Raw genomic sequence first — 14,072 nt, forward strand, 5'->3', positions numbered from 1 at the left:
TAGATCTCGAGGATTACATAAAAAATCACAGAATCATAGAATGTCCTGAGTTGGAAGGGACCCACAAGGATCACCGAGTCCAACTCTTGTCCCTGCACAGGACAACCTCACAGTTCACACCATGTGTCTGAGGGTGTTGTCCAGTCTCTTCTTGAACACTGTCAGGCTTGGGGCCATGACACCTCCCTGGGGAGCCTGTTCTAGTGCTCCAGCACCCTCTGGGTAAAGAACCTTTTCCTAATGTCCAACCTAAACCTTCCCTGGCACATCTTCCTGCCGTTCCCTCAGGTTCTGTCGTTGGTCACTGAAGAGAAGAGTTTGGTGCCTGCCCTTCCTCTTCCCCTTGTGAGGAAGCTGTAGACTGCAATGAGGTCTCCTCTTAGTCTCCTCTTCTCCAGTCTGAACAAACCAAGTGATTTTAGCCGCTCCTCATACGTCTTTTCCTGAAAGGGAGGGTGAAGGTCAGAGAAATATATTTTTCATTCAAGACCTTTAATCACATTGAGTGTTCAAAGTCAGAACCATCAAGATTTACTGACTCCTCTGGGGAGCAGCATTGACTATCACTAAAGGATATACAAGCCCCGAGTGCTGACTATGTCAAGAGCAGGCAAGGATATTTGGAAGATTTGCTAATTTAATTTTCTGCAAAGTTCTGCCTAATCATGTGGAACACTTTAGGTGTGGGCAGATCCTGCAATCTGCAGAAGATGCACCTCAAAATAGTGATGGCCTATGCAAATTCATGACTAAATGTCTGCATGTATAGCAGAAATTCGACGTCAGGAAGGGCAGATTTTGAGAAGGTAACATTAAAAAAATGGGATTAATGGATTTGGAGCAGAAGGTGACAGAAAGCAAGGAACAAAAACAAGCTACTAGAAGGCTGCAGAGCAGAAGAAATATAATGTAATCCAGTCAATTTCATATTTTTCAATAATCACAAAAGGGTGTTTTGGAGATTCAGTGGGAGGACAGAAGCAGGCATCACTGACCAAATGCATTCCTCTTACCTGAAGTGAAATAACTAAAATAACTAGTTGTTTGTTAGTGTGATGTTGCTAAAGCCTAAGTCATTCTTTAGTCATCTGTAGTTGCTCTTGACAACAACTTTCCTCTCATTGATTCCCTTCGGTATTAGATATGTTTTGTAATTGAAAGGATAGTTCATAACTTAAAAGTTGTGTTTTGTATAGAATCACTGGCAACTTGTATTTTTGGAAGCAAGCACTGCAAGGATTTCCCTGAAATCCCATGTGCCTTTTATATTCCTTTGTAGTATATGGAAAGAGCTTCAACTTCTATTCTTTCAATATTTTTAGCACACACACAGAAAGATGGGATTTGTTGTTGGTTTGTTTCTCCTAATGACAGCTTCTCAAGGCTTTCTCCCACCTCGAAGTCACAAAGTAAAAGCAGCAACAAAATGAGCACTGTACAGACAACAGTACTATGGCATTTAGAAGAGGTATTTGAAAGAGAAAAATAACAGTTGAGAAGAGCGAGGGACTCAAAGAAAAGACTCAGTGCTACTTGAGCTGGCTTGACATGTTGTGTCATGAGCTTTATCAGCAGAAGCCTCATGTATTCAAGTATAGAAAGGATGAGGAAATGCAGTCTTTGGACTCAGCTCCATTCAGGGTTGAAATGTGCTTTCAAAACCAGCATGCTAGGATTTAGAAATAAAGTGATACTGGAGAAGAAATAAGAAGTTTCTTTAGCCACTTACACAATTAATTATTTAGGGGCATGTCACATGCTTCTCCTAGAGTTCTTGGCAAAGCCTAAAATACCTAATTTTGATTCACATCCCTTTCTGGAAATAAAGATTTATTACAAAGTTAAAATAATAATGATGTAATAAACTGAGTTTGGGAAGAGCACAATCTCTTTGATGCTTTCGTCACGTAGACTAAATAAACCTTTTGCAAGGTAACTTTGCTCCTCTTCTCTTAGATCTGTGATAAATTGTAGTGCACTGAACGATGGAGGAGAAGAGACAACACAGATCTTCAAATGTTCGTGATCTGTTGCGTGTAACAAGGACTGCATCAACCATTTCTCTAGCACTTGGCTTGTTTCTGCTGCTGTTCTCTGTGACAGTTACAACAGCTCTGTGTCACAGTTCTGCAGTTGCTCTTTAAAGAAGATTGCTAATTTTGGCATTTATTTACCAGATCTAGACTATATTGCTGTTTCCCCTGCTTTTTCAGCAATTGGTCTCTGCTATCACTGTTCATATGAGGTACTTAAAATTGCAAGCTGGTATAAATGAAGACCTAATTCCTAAGGTAAGAGGCTCTGGATTCTATGCATGATGACAATGTGAACGTAAGTATGCCAAATTTAATGGTGGATTTCTGCATGTATTAATGTTCTTAGAGTCTCATGCAGTTACTAAACAACAGAGGATACTCCTGCTCAGGCACGATTTGATTGACTGACCCTGTGGTCTACATGTAGAATGCTCTGTAGCCCATTACCTCACACAATAAGGCATATATATGGTAAGTACATGGAAAGTTGTGTTCACCTAGGAATTAATAATGGGAATAAAATACCAATTTGATATTCCCAGCTACTTCCCACACTAAAAGTTATTGCTGAATCATTATTTCACATGGTCTGTGAGCATACAGCTAGAAGGCATTTATAATTTAAAAGTGGAGGTAACTTATGCTTCTATGAGTAAAATGCAATATGTAAATCTCTTTTGTACTCCTGAGCAACCTCTTGGTTTACAGCCAGATCTGCAATACACAAAACAGTGGTAGAGGGTACTGCACATTCATTTCTGTAATAAAAACTGTCATGAAATGTTATTGATGTTGATTCACAGCTGCTGGAAAAAAAAAAAAAAAAAGGCAATTTTTGGAATGGAGGTTTCTGGATTTTTTTGGATGATACATTGTGATTTTCCAGACTGCAGGGTGCTGGAGCAAAACACCACTGTGCTGAACATTCAGCTTAATGCAAGTGTACCAGAGGTCTGAGCTGGGCTCTTCATCGTGGTACCAGCAGGCTGGTCAGTAGTTCTACTCCAAAAACAAACAAACAAGCAAACAAACAAAAACACATCAAAAAACCCCAAACCAAATATATTAATATGGCTAAAATTTAACCTACAGAAAATAAGAATGAGAATATTAATCTTCCAATTAATCTTCGTCATAATCTGATTTTACCATAACTGCAGGTAAGCAGAGAAAGCCTGTCCTTAGAAGAACTGGTGGAAATTGAGGAAGGGATATTGTGTCAAGGGATGAGTGTCAAGGGGTGCGAGGTGAGGTGTGGTGACAAGAGTTTATATATCTCACGACAAAGGCATTAAACTTCTCATGCCAGCATTTATAGGCCTGTCTCTTTTTGCAGATTCTCTTTTGTCTACAACTTCATACAAATGCAGTTCTCATTGGTACATTGTAGCAAATTAAAAACTTCATAAAACATGTAAAATACACCAACCAAATATTAATACTGCATATCTGCAAGTATATGTATAAGTAACTCCGTTTGGAGTCATCCAATCGGAGGCACAGTTTTTATTAAAAAAAAATTAGAAGCTTTTGAAGACTAAATGGTGCATTTCATTTGTCTTCAGTATACATTTCCTTCATTTAGTTTGAACACCCTTCTTCCCTAACCTCTTCTTGCTATTGAAAAATTTCAGAAAAATGGAGAAGAGGAATCATCATTGGTGACAATCCAACATCAATGGACTTTGATCATCTCTGGAAGGTAAATTTGGCAAAAATAATCTGGTCATATGCCATACACAGTTATGTTTCCTTTTTGTAATTTAAATGTAGCCATAGTATTAACACAGTTTATTATTCGTAAGTACTCAGAAAAAAAGCAAAATGCAGGATAAACTAGTTAACTTTGTCAGAGCTAACTTCATACTTGGAGTTTTCTCATTTTTTAACCTCAAAATCTTAAATTACAATAACAGTTTTTATATTCATTTAAAATAAAAATAAATTAAAGCTCCAATCTGTTTAAATAATGGAAGACTACATAAAACACAGAATCTTGCTATATGAATGTCAAAGCTACACTGACTGCTCTTAAAAAGAATGTGCTAATGTTCTTTTCAGAGACAAAACTACTGCTGAACACAAAGAACAGTTTTAATAATCCAGCTAGCAGTTCCTATTTAGCTATAAAGCCCCACCTTGTTTCAATGAATATTTAGCCTTTTTAGAACTGGATCAGAAAGACCCCTGACATCAGAGGTGTTTTGTTTTTGGTTTTTTTTTTTTTTTAATTATTATTATTCGTTTTGGTTTGTTTTGTTTTCTGGTCTCAGCTCTGCAACTTTTAGTATGTGGATGACTGAAACTATCTGCCTGTATCAAGCACCAGTGAACCTGTGGGCCACAGCAATACGTCAGCTGCCATGAAACTCCTATTTATACAGTATTTTCAAAGGATCCCTCAAATACTAGTAGTATCATTGTGTTTACTCACAATGTAAAATCACAGACAGCATGAATTAACTGTTGATTTTGGAGGGAAAAGTGCCACTGGGCTTTATTCTCATTTTAGTGCTATTTCTAGTCTCAACACAAGGGAAACAGCACTTAAGAGTTTGGGCAAAGATTTGATTTGTAGGCAGCTTAAAATTAACAATATGCTGGCAACACTTTCAAATAACTAGCACATCATATAGCTGGTATGATTAATGTTCACAATACATTATGTCCCAAGGTATGCATTGTAAGAACAGTAATTATCACAGGCATTTTTTGTAACTTTATAAAGGAAATATGCAATTCTGTAGGAATTTGCCTGTAATTTAGAATAGTCCTTCATTAAAAAATCATTATAAACAAGCTAAAAGTGAAATGTGATTTGAAATTGGAGATCAGATAACTAGCCTGCATTTAGATTTAGGTCTCTGTGCCTAATTAAAACATATATATGTGTATAAAATTAATGCAGCAATTAGTTTAAAACCTTTATGAATTTGATGCGACTGCCTAGTGTGCTCAGGGAAACCCTTGAACTTGTAATTATTGTTAACAGAAATGGTCTTAAATTTCTTCAGACTACAGAAATATTCTTATCAAGAAAATAATCAGTCATTTCAGTATATCATTTAAGCATATCATTTAAGATAATAATATCTGTCAAAGGCAAAGATGTCAACATGTCCGTTTATTAGTGCATTTTGTACTCCAGACACCATCTGCTCTGTTTTGTCTTGTCCAGGTTCTTTCTTTCTGATTGCATGTTCTTTCCAATTTGATGGGTTGTTGTTTTTTTCTTTTGGTGGGTTTTGTGGGGTTTTTTGTGGGTTTTTTTGTTTGTTTGTTTGTGTGTTTGCTTGTTTGTTTATTCTGTATGAGAGCTGGACTTAGTTCCCACTAACATCAGTGGAAGGGGCCTGATTGACTTCAGAGTCCGGTGACTAGGATGGCTTACTCTTTTAACCTCCTAAGTCAGAGGTCAACTTCCACCCCAAATTTTCTTCCTTCAGTAATAACCCGCTTCTTATTCCTTAGGTCTGCTCTCTGTCTTATTATTCTGTTTTCATATTTTATCCCTGTGCCAATCCAAAATAAATAGCTTGGCTGCTCCTAAGTTTCTTGGTCTCAAACTTACACATCGTGTTAACATATCTTCCCCCTTTATTTATACATCTCACCCAATTCATTCTGTTTCAAAAGAAATAATCTTGGGATTTAAAATATTTTGTATGAACTTTTTTTTTCTTGACTACCTAAGCATAGGCAATCACTTCTATGAATGTATTTTACTTTTCACCCAGATTCTGACATTTCAGTTTTTCTCAGTTCTTAGTTCATTCTTCCTCTTTTACATCCCCATGCTGTATTTCCCCCCGCCTTTTGAAGTAATTAGATTTTATATTATTTTGAATAAGGCAGGTGTGGATATTGAATCTTCCCTCGCATTGTTCCAGAGCTACCAGTCAGATACAACCTGATGAGTAATGATGATAACACACCATGTTGTCAATACTATGATTTCAAAAGCTGCAGTGCCCAGGAACCTCTTCCCTTTTCCATGTTAGTTAAAGTAATTGGTAAGATAATTTCTAAACATAGTGTCATTGTACTAATGATAATGCAACCCTATATTGCTCACTGGGCTGTGTGAGATGAGTATATATTACCGAGGAATTATTCAGCAATTGTATCACCTTTGTGTACCCTCTGTGCATGGTAAACAAACATTGCTTAAAGTGGGTCTGCCCATTGGCTGCTGTTCACTTCTCTTGCTTTCTGGGTTTGCTACAGCAGAGCAACAGCAGAGAAGTAAGGCATTGCTAGACCCAAAATAGCCTCTTTTCATACTTTCTCATGACAGAAATGAATCCACAGAGGACCTCAAGCTCCCTTCTCCTCTGAAAATGAAGAGCACTGCCTCACACTGCAGCAATTATCCAGTAGTCGATTTCTGTTTCCTTAGGCATCCCCAAGCCCTAACTATTGACCAACTACATAGGCTTAAAATGTTGGGCTTTTCAGGGAGAACTGCTGGCAGAAAAAGAGTTGATTCCAACTGAGTGGAAGCAAAATGGGGCTCGAGGTTGCCTTTATCACAAGAATGGTGGACCTCTAAGGCATCTTAGGTGAGAAGAGCAGCTGCTCCACTTAGCAAAATAATTTTAGACCTTTTGTGCTGGTTTTCTTAGGATTAGGTTCCTATTCTTACAGCCTTAGATGTAAAACTTCTGGTAATGAATTTATGCACATTGAAAATATTTTCTTCACACGTTTAAGCCATTTCCTGGTCACTGAGAAGCCTGGAGCTTGCAAATAGAGAGAAACATGCTTTTTTTTCCCTGCCACGGTGCTGCACAGAAAAGTCCTGCTTAGCGCCCTTCATCAGAGCTCCCAGCAGGACACTGGACACTGGTGCCACCTGCACCATGATCTGAGCTGTGGTCTACCACAGCTCTGCCTTTTGCTGAGGAACAGCATTTTCCACTAACAAGTGCCAGTGCTGCAGCAGAGCTGCTCACCTCTCTCAGCTCTCTCAGCTCTCTAAGCTCTCTCAGCTCTCTCAAGCTCAGATGGCCTGAGCTTTGCCAACGTGATGAGTTCCTTCCTTCCTTCCTTCCCTCCTTCCTCTCTCTCTTTCTCTCTCTCTCCTTCTCTCTTTCTCTTTCTCTCTCTCTCTTTCTCTCTCTCTTTCTCTCTTTCTTTCTTTCTCTCTTTTTCTGTTTCTTTCTCTCTCTCTCTTTCTCTCTCTCTTTCTCTCTTTCTTCATGTCTGTTCTGTTTTAACCTTAACAAGAATGAACGTTTTATATTGCTTCAACATACTTTCTTTACATTTTTTTTTTTTAAATACGAAACATTAATGGAATTGTTCACAACAATAAGAAAAACCCTTCTAATCTCACTGTTCTCAACACAATGCGCTTTGATTCTTAAAGCAGGATAGTACAAAGCCTCCATAATTTTACTCTTGCACAGTCAAAGCACACAATGAGGAATTTCAAAGAATTTCAAAATTCAAACCTGGTGTCTGCATGATTGTAATTAACTGCTCCTTCACAAAGACAAACCTTGAAAATAGATTTTATGAGATAAAACATGAAAATTACACTAGGGCCTGATATAAAACACTTCTTAATTGGTGGGAGTCTTTTATGAACTACTCCAAACTGTCAGACCCTTGGTGTACAATTCTGCAGTTCTGTATTATGGCTTTGAATTGCAAATAATGAACATGAACTACTTAAAACTTTTCAGCAGAAATATACCTTTATCATATCAGATTTGTTGTGTAACTTCCACCGTGCACTGTAATTCTGGTCAATCCTCTCTTACAGATTCCTCTCACACCCACAAGTCATGTTGTGGGGTGTCACTGTTTATCCATCACTTTGTTCTTCAATGAATTTCAACTCAGACAACTCTCAGTATCTAGTGCTGGTTGCAGGGGGTGAGGGGCATTTGTCTTTTTTCAAAGTGATGGGTTTATAATTTCTCTCCCTGAAAAATATACAAAGTAACCCATTTAATTTATGTTAACAGAAGGCTGGATTGCAACATACATTTAGCATAGGTATATGACAAATATTTAGTCATTTTTTATAGCCCCGGTCTAGTTTCCCAGAAGAATATAAAGATAGAAAGCTTCACTCAAGGTGTCAGGTATCAAATTATCTACTGAGGCACAGGATGGTCCACAAATACTTTGGTGAGTATAGAATGTGATTTGTCTTTATGAAACAATGTGGGGAAGTTGAGAGGTATGGAAAAGATACACTTAATTTTTTATGTGTGTGGTGTTTTTTTTGTTTGTTTGTTTTTTTTTTTTTTGTTTTGTTTTTTGTTTTGTTTTTTGTTTGTTTGTTTGTTTGTTTGTGTTTTTTTTTTAATGTCTGTTGTACTCTTGTAGGTATTCATCACAAAAGCAAGGTCCGAATGAGCCTGGGTTTCACAAATTTAATTCTCTACCACCTTCTTTCTTACATGTTATTATAGGTGCAATGCAGTCTTCACCAACAGGTTCTTTCTTAGATAAATCATACTCAGGGTCCATTCAAATATCTTGTCTTAAAAGACTATTGTCATGCTGCCTGTGTATGTAGAGACTTCTGTGCTGAAGAAAAGGATGTGTTTCTGTCATGGATTTCTTTCCTGGTTTGTACTGAACTTCTCAACAACTCAGGTGGTTGACACAACCACAGATCCTTTCTGGAGGTAAATTCCTATGAATGGGAAGATTTTTGTTGCAGCAAGTGTGAAAATGAGCTGGTTGCAGAGTTAGACCCTGGGGGAAAAACAGGACTGCATCCTTCCTGGCTTAAAGAAAGCTTGTCGTTCGGCAATCAGTTACCTGAGTTAAATTATGTTCAGAAACAAAATATGGGCCAAACTGAGAAAGAACTTTGACCAAGGCTGAATGAGGAAAGTAGAGGACTCGTGTCAAAAAAAGGTGAAAAAAAATAACGTAATAAGGTTATTTTCTGTTAACACAGAAAAAACTACCATGAAGATTGTGTACTTGTGCACATATTTATGGTCTTGGAATGGAAGAATTTGCTAATCAGCCTTTCCCAAAGTAATTAGATTGGCAGTATTGGGGTGATTTTTGAAAAAGACTAAAATTTCCTGATTTTTTTTCCCTATGTCACCCTTCCTCCACTTTCACTGCTGAAATCAACAAGCAGATCCAGGGACAGAAAAAACATCAAGCAAAAGACACAAATAAGAATCTCTGAGAAAAGGTGAAGGAAAACAAACAAACAAACTTGCACTACTTTTTGACCATACCTCAATAGAAATACTTCTAAATCACTATTAGTTGCAATGTTACCGCAGAGAGATCAGGCTGTCTAAGGAGTTATCAGCAGCAATAGCAAACTTGCCCTGAGCCAGGGTAAACCGAAAAAGGGATAGCTATGTAGACAAAGATGTTATGGGGTTTTTTAGGCAGAAAACACAGAGCCTGGAGATCTCCAGCAGCAGAAGGCAAAGACGTCAGATTGCTAAAATGACTGTGAATTTTCTTCAGCTCAAATACAAGTAGATATATGCTTCTGTGTGCAGGGAAGGGTAAGTTTCTGGGGAAAGTGTTGGGAGCTGAGCAGGAGAAAGGAAGTTTTGTTGCTATACATGTTTGAATCTCCAAAATCTGTATTCTTGAAGAAACATCTTTATGAAATGCCCTCTAGCTTGGTCTTTTAAGCTTATTCTTTTCAAAGGTCATTCTTCTTATAATGTTAGATTTAATTTTAATCATAAAATTTTATGCATATGGAATATGCGAATAATAACTGTATTTTATTAAGAATACTTATTGTGGCAGAAGCTATATCAACCATTTAGATAGAGAACCATCACAGCAGATATCTTTTTTTCTCTCCACCATTCAAAACTATTTCCTCTTCTTTAATAAGCCAGCAAAGCCAGGCTAGGGCCACTTCAAATCGTCTGATCTACCACCTGGTTCAAAGGCAAAACCAAATTGTTCCCTGTTACTCCTGTGCAATGAGTGCTTGCTAAGGTCACCCAACAGAGATCTCACTATGTCCCTACACTTCTTCGTTCCTTCTGTTAGAAAATCTTTCCTAATATGTAATTGGATTTTTTTTCCTGTCTTTTATGCCCACTTTGGTAATCTTCCTTTGGTTGTTTTCATTTTGCTCCTCAGTTTTCTTTAAAGAAAAAAAAAAAGTTTGTTGTCTTCCTGACAGCCATGTTTCTAGAACCCTGGTTATTTGTTGGACTCTAGATACTTCTTTGCCACTGATCCACATCTTTCTTGAAGTGCAGTGGCTCTGATGAGTCCTCCTTAATAATGCATTTGTTGCAGGCTCCATTTCTGTTTATGTCTTCCAAAAGGAAATTTTTTTCCAAAATATTAATGCATGTCCAGCTTGTCATTGTCCAACACTCCAGTTCCCTTCCTGCACAGCTGCTTGCCAACAAGTTTTTCTCCACTCAAAATTTTATGTACTTCTTTTGCATTGAAATTCATACTAATTTCACCAGGCCATTTCTCCAGTTCCAACATTGTTGAGATTCAGTTCCTGTCCTACAGCACACATATAGCTTCTCCCAGCTTCATACCATCTGTAAATGTGATATACATGATCTCTATCCCAGGTTGTCAAAATAAACAATAATAAATAAATAAATGAATAACCACCCATCTCTCTATGTGTTCTAACAGCCTCTGGTAAAACTCCCTCTACAGCCACCCTTTCCCAGAGTCAGTGACTGGTGATTACTACCTGATATGGGTATTTAATCTCACCATCTAGATGATGTTCCCACCACACCTACATAAATGCTGTGTATGATGTCTCTGAGGTTAAATGAAATCTTCTGCATTTTGTGATATAAATGGAATTTGCTTTACTTTCATGATGAATTTCTTTGTTTCTTTTCTCCTCTTCCTTATGCAGCTCCCATCACATAGTTCAGCTTTCCACCTTTGCTTTCTCTTCGTGCACATTTGTGTATGGTTTGGGTCTTTGTATTGCTGTGATAGCTCTGAGGAAAACATCAAGCAATCTTTCTCATAACAAGAAACCTGGGATTTATCTCACCTTTAAAAGTAGAAAGAAAAAATACGCCACCCCCAAATAACACAAACTGTCTCACCCAGCCACTCATTGTATGAAAAAATTTCCTTCTCTCTAAAGATGTAAAATTATTCATCAAATCTATTTTAGGCTTTTGTTAAGACACATTGCATCCAGACTAAGAGACAGTCTCTCAAATTTAAGTTCTATAGGATGACTATTTTGATCTGACTCTTTCTGTGATATAATCTGTAGACTAAAATAATCCAGATTATTTATGACAGAATAATTGTTCTTCATGAGAATGTTTAAGAAATGTATTCTATATTATGAATTTCTGTGACGTAAAAAAGTCATTTGCATAGGAAAAGAACAGATATCTACTTTGTATTTTCTTTCAGGCCATATCATGATAAATAATGTCATGTATAATGAACTCTTGCACACTTTTTCCTTCCATAACTTAAAGTTCACATGGACCTTTACTTTTTTTTCAGTCCTTTACAGGACACTCCAGCCACTGCATCACAAATGTCCCAGATCCTGCTACATTGCAATCAGTGTGGTCTTATACAAGCACAGTTACAGTCATGGAAGACTCCACTGAAATACAATTTATGGAAGGACAAATGCATTTCAGTGCATTGCAAGTTTGTTCGCTACCTATTTTCCCAAAGTTATAAAAAAAAAAAAAGATGCTTTTATTTTACCTCTTTTACCTGACTCAGTTCCCTTTAACCTCCACAAAACAAGCTGCCTGTAGCTGATGAGAAAACTTCTTGCTGGAAGTAAAGCCTAGGAATTGGAGAATTATGGAACAGTTTGGGTTGGAAGGGACCTTCAAAGGCCATCTAGTCCAGCCCTCCTGCAATGAGCAGGAAACAAGCACAGATGATGAGAGAGGCTGTCCTACCCTCACAGCTGCTGTCACTGCTTTTCAAGGGAGTAAACAAAAATGCACACAAACATTTTTCCAATTTGTGATTTGCAGTCGATAAATAGAAAATTCTAATCATACTAATTTCCTCCTTCTGGGGAAGTGATGCATAAATCATTTATTAACATGAAAGGGCCAACAGGGTTAAGCTGTTCAAATGCTGTTATTGATTTCTTCCCTTTTCCCATATGCCTATGTCTTCTCACTCAGCTGGTACTAAGTAGCACTTCTTTGCAGTTATGCTGAAAAACTTTGTTCCCCTGAGAATCTCCTGGAGCCTCTGCTGTTGAAATAATAATTACAAGGAGGTGAAGTATTTGACTAATCAGCAGCAGGAGTCCGTAGGGGCCCAAAGCTGAATGACAAATGCCAATATCCACTTTAGGTTTGTTGGATCAACAAGCCAATATGGTGAAACTGATCCATCATCTTGTCACTGATTTCCCTTGCAGTCTCAGAAGACTGCCAATTAAAAAAAAAAAATGTAATCACTATGCATCATTCAGCTGTGATTGCAAGCACATGATAAATAGGATCTTTTGCTTTCTTTCTCTTCAGCAGCAGATGTCTTTTGTTTTAATTTGCACATTTTCTGAGGTTGCTGTGGATTCCAATCTAAACTTAGACAGAAAGAATGTATCATAAGTATGCAAAGGTTGGATTTTAATTATCATTTATTAAAACTAGTTAAACTTCACGGCCAATTTTGAGAAGCAGCAGGCAAAATTTGAAGCGATATAAGTACCTAAGAGTGGGTTATTCCACTTCTTGTTAATTTTCACTGGAATTGCTCCTGCTCCAATTTTGTGAATGCAGGCTCAGAACAGAACAAAACTCAAAGCAAAACTGGACTTTTGGGAGCTCTGTCATTGCACTGAGCGTGTTCCACTTCCAAACGCAGCAACAGAACACCAGCATCAGAATGCTTGGAGTAAAAATATTGTTACAATAACAAAATAGTCTAGGCTCAGTGCTTGCACTTACTCAAATCCTTCCTAAAGTTTAACTGTGCCAACTATATCAGCCTGTGAATTCTATCCCTGATAAACCCTGTCCTTTTTTTTGTTTTTTGTGCAAAAAAAAGAGTGCTTGGGACCACCCTGCAAGAAAGCATTTCTTGAATATTTGCTAATATTTGTACTTCTCTTTCTGCTGGATTTGTACCTCATGTCTGAAAGGCGAGATGTTAGTAACATGAATGTTTGAAGAAAGAATGAAAGTATTTTATTTCAGAAGCCATCAGATAGCATTAGCAAAAAGCAGGAAATGAAACAACAGTGTGTGACACATGTGACTGCTCACAACTAAACAGCTCCTGGTCTGTAATATTGAGCTTCAGAGGAGAAAGCATTTAGAATAAAACAGAAAGTCAAATATTTGTAAAGAGAATATGAGGCGATGGCAATCTGTTCAGTGGTACTTTGCACCCAGAAAGAGGACAAATATAGGCAAACCCCACCGTTGTGAGCTACTTGTTCCATAACACCCTAAGACATGTTCTGCCATTCTGCAGCTTGATTTATCAACAGGGAAGTTTCAGACCCCTTTATTAGTGGGAAGTGTTGCTCCTCTATATAACACTTGAGTAACAAGACTCTAAAATGTAATCCAAATGTGGAAAAGTGAGACGAAATTTTGGAGGCTGAATTTTTCGCAAACAGAAATGCCATTGTAAAACTGATTTTTCTGATAGATTCTTCCATTAATATCCCAGACTGTGTGCAATGACTGGCGATGTATGCTTTTAAAACAGATTCTTGTGGGACTGGAGTCCCTAATGCAATCATGTAATGCTGATGACATTTGGGCTTTAAAATAAAGCACAACTAATGATTTATTGAGTTGAAATAGATAAGCAAGTGGAAATTATAGATTTATTTATATATTTATATTCTGGCTGAATGGAAGGTTTTAATGTAAGAATTAGCATGCAGTGGGCAGGAATTAAAAACTGAAATCTGAATTCTAGGTATTGGAATGTTTTTGTCTTTTATCTGATTAACAGAAAATGATCAAGACATTTGTTAACTCTCTTTCAAACATCTGAGAACCACAACAAGCAGGATTTACATTTAAAGTGAGAACACACTCAAACATCCACAGATCAAGCAAAGTACAATGA

General features: G+C 37.4%; 1 long non-coding RNA gene across 1 annotated transcript in view; it reads left to right on the forward strand.

The window, feature by feature from the left end:
- Positions 1–2,051: 2,051 nt before the first annotated feature.
- Positions 2,052–14,072, forward strand: part of LOC135577460 (uncharacterized) — a 28,854-nt gene continuing 16,833 nt past the window's right edge. The window contains exons 1-2 of the long non-coding RNA XR_010469266.1: positions 2,052–2,291; positions 3,671–3,738. This is a non-coding gene — a long non-coding RNA (uncharacterized LOC135577460). The remainder of the gene's footprint in view (positions 2,292–3,670; positions 3,739–14,072) is intronic.

The sequence above is a fragment of the Columba livia genome, chromosome Z (assembly GCF_036013475.1).
Source record: "Columba livia isolate bColLiv1 breed racing homer chromosome Z, bColLiv1.pat.W.v2, whole genome shotgun sequence".
Taxonomy (NCBI): domain Eukaryota; kingdom Metazoa; phylum Chordata; class Aves; order Columbiformes; family Columbidae; genus Columba; species Columba livia.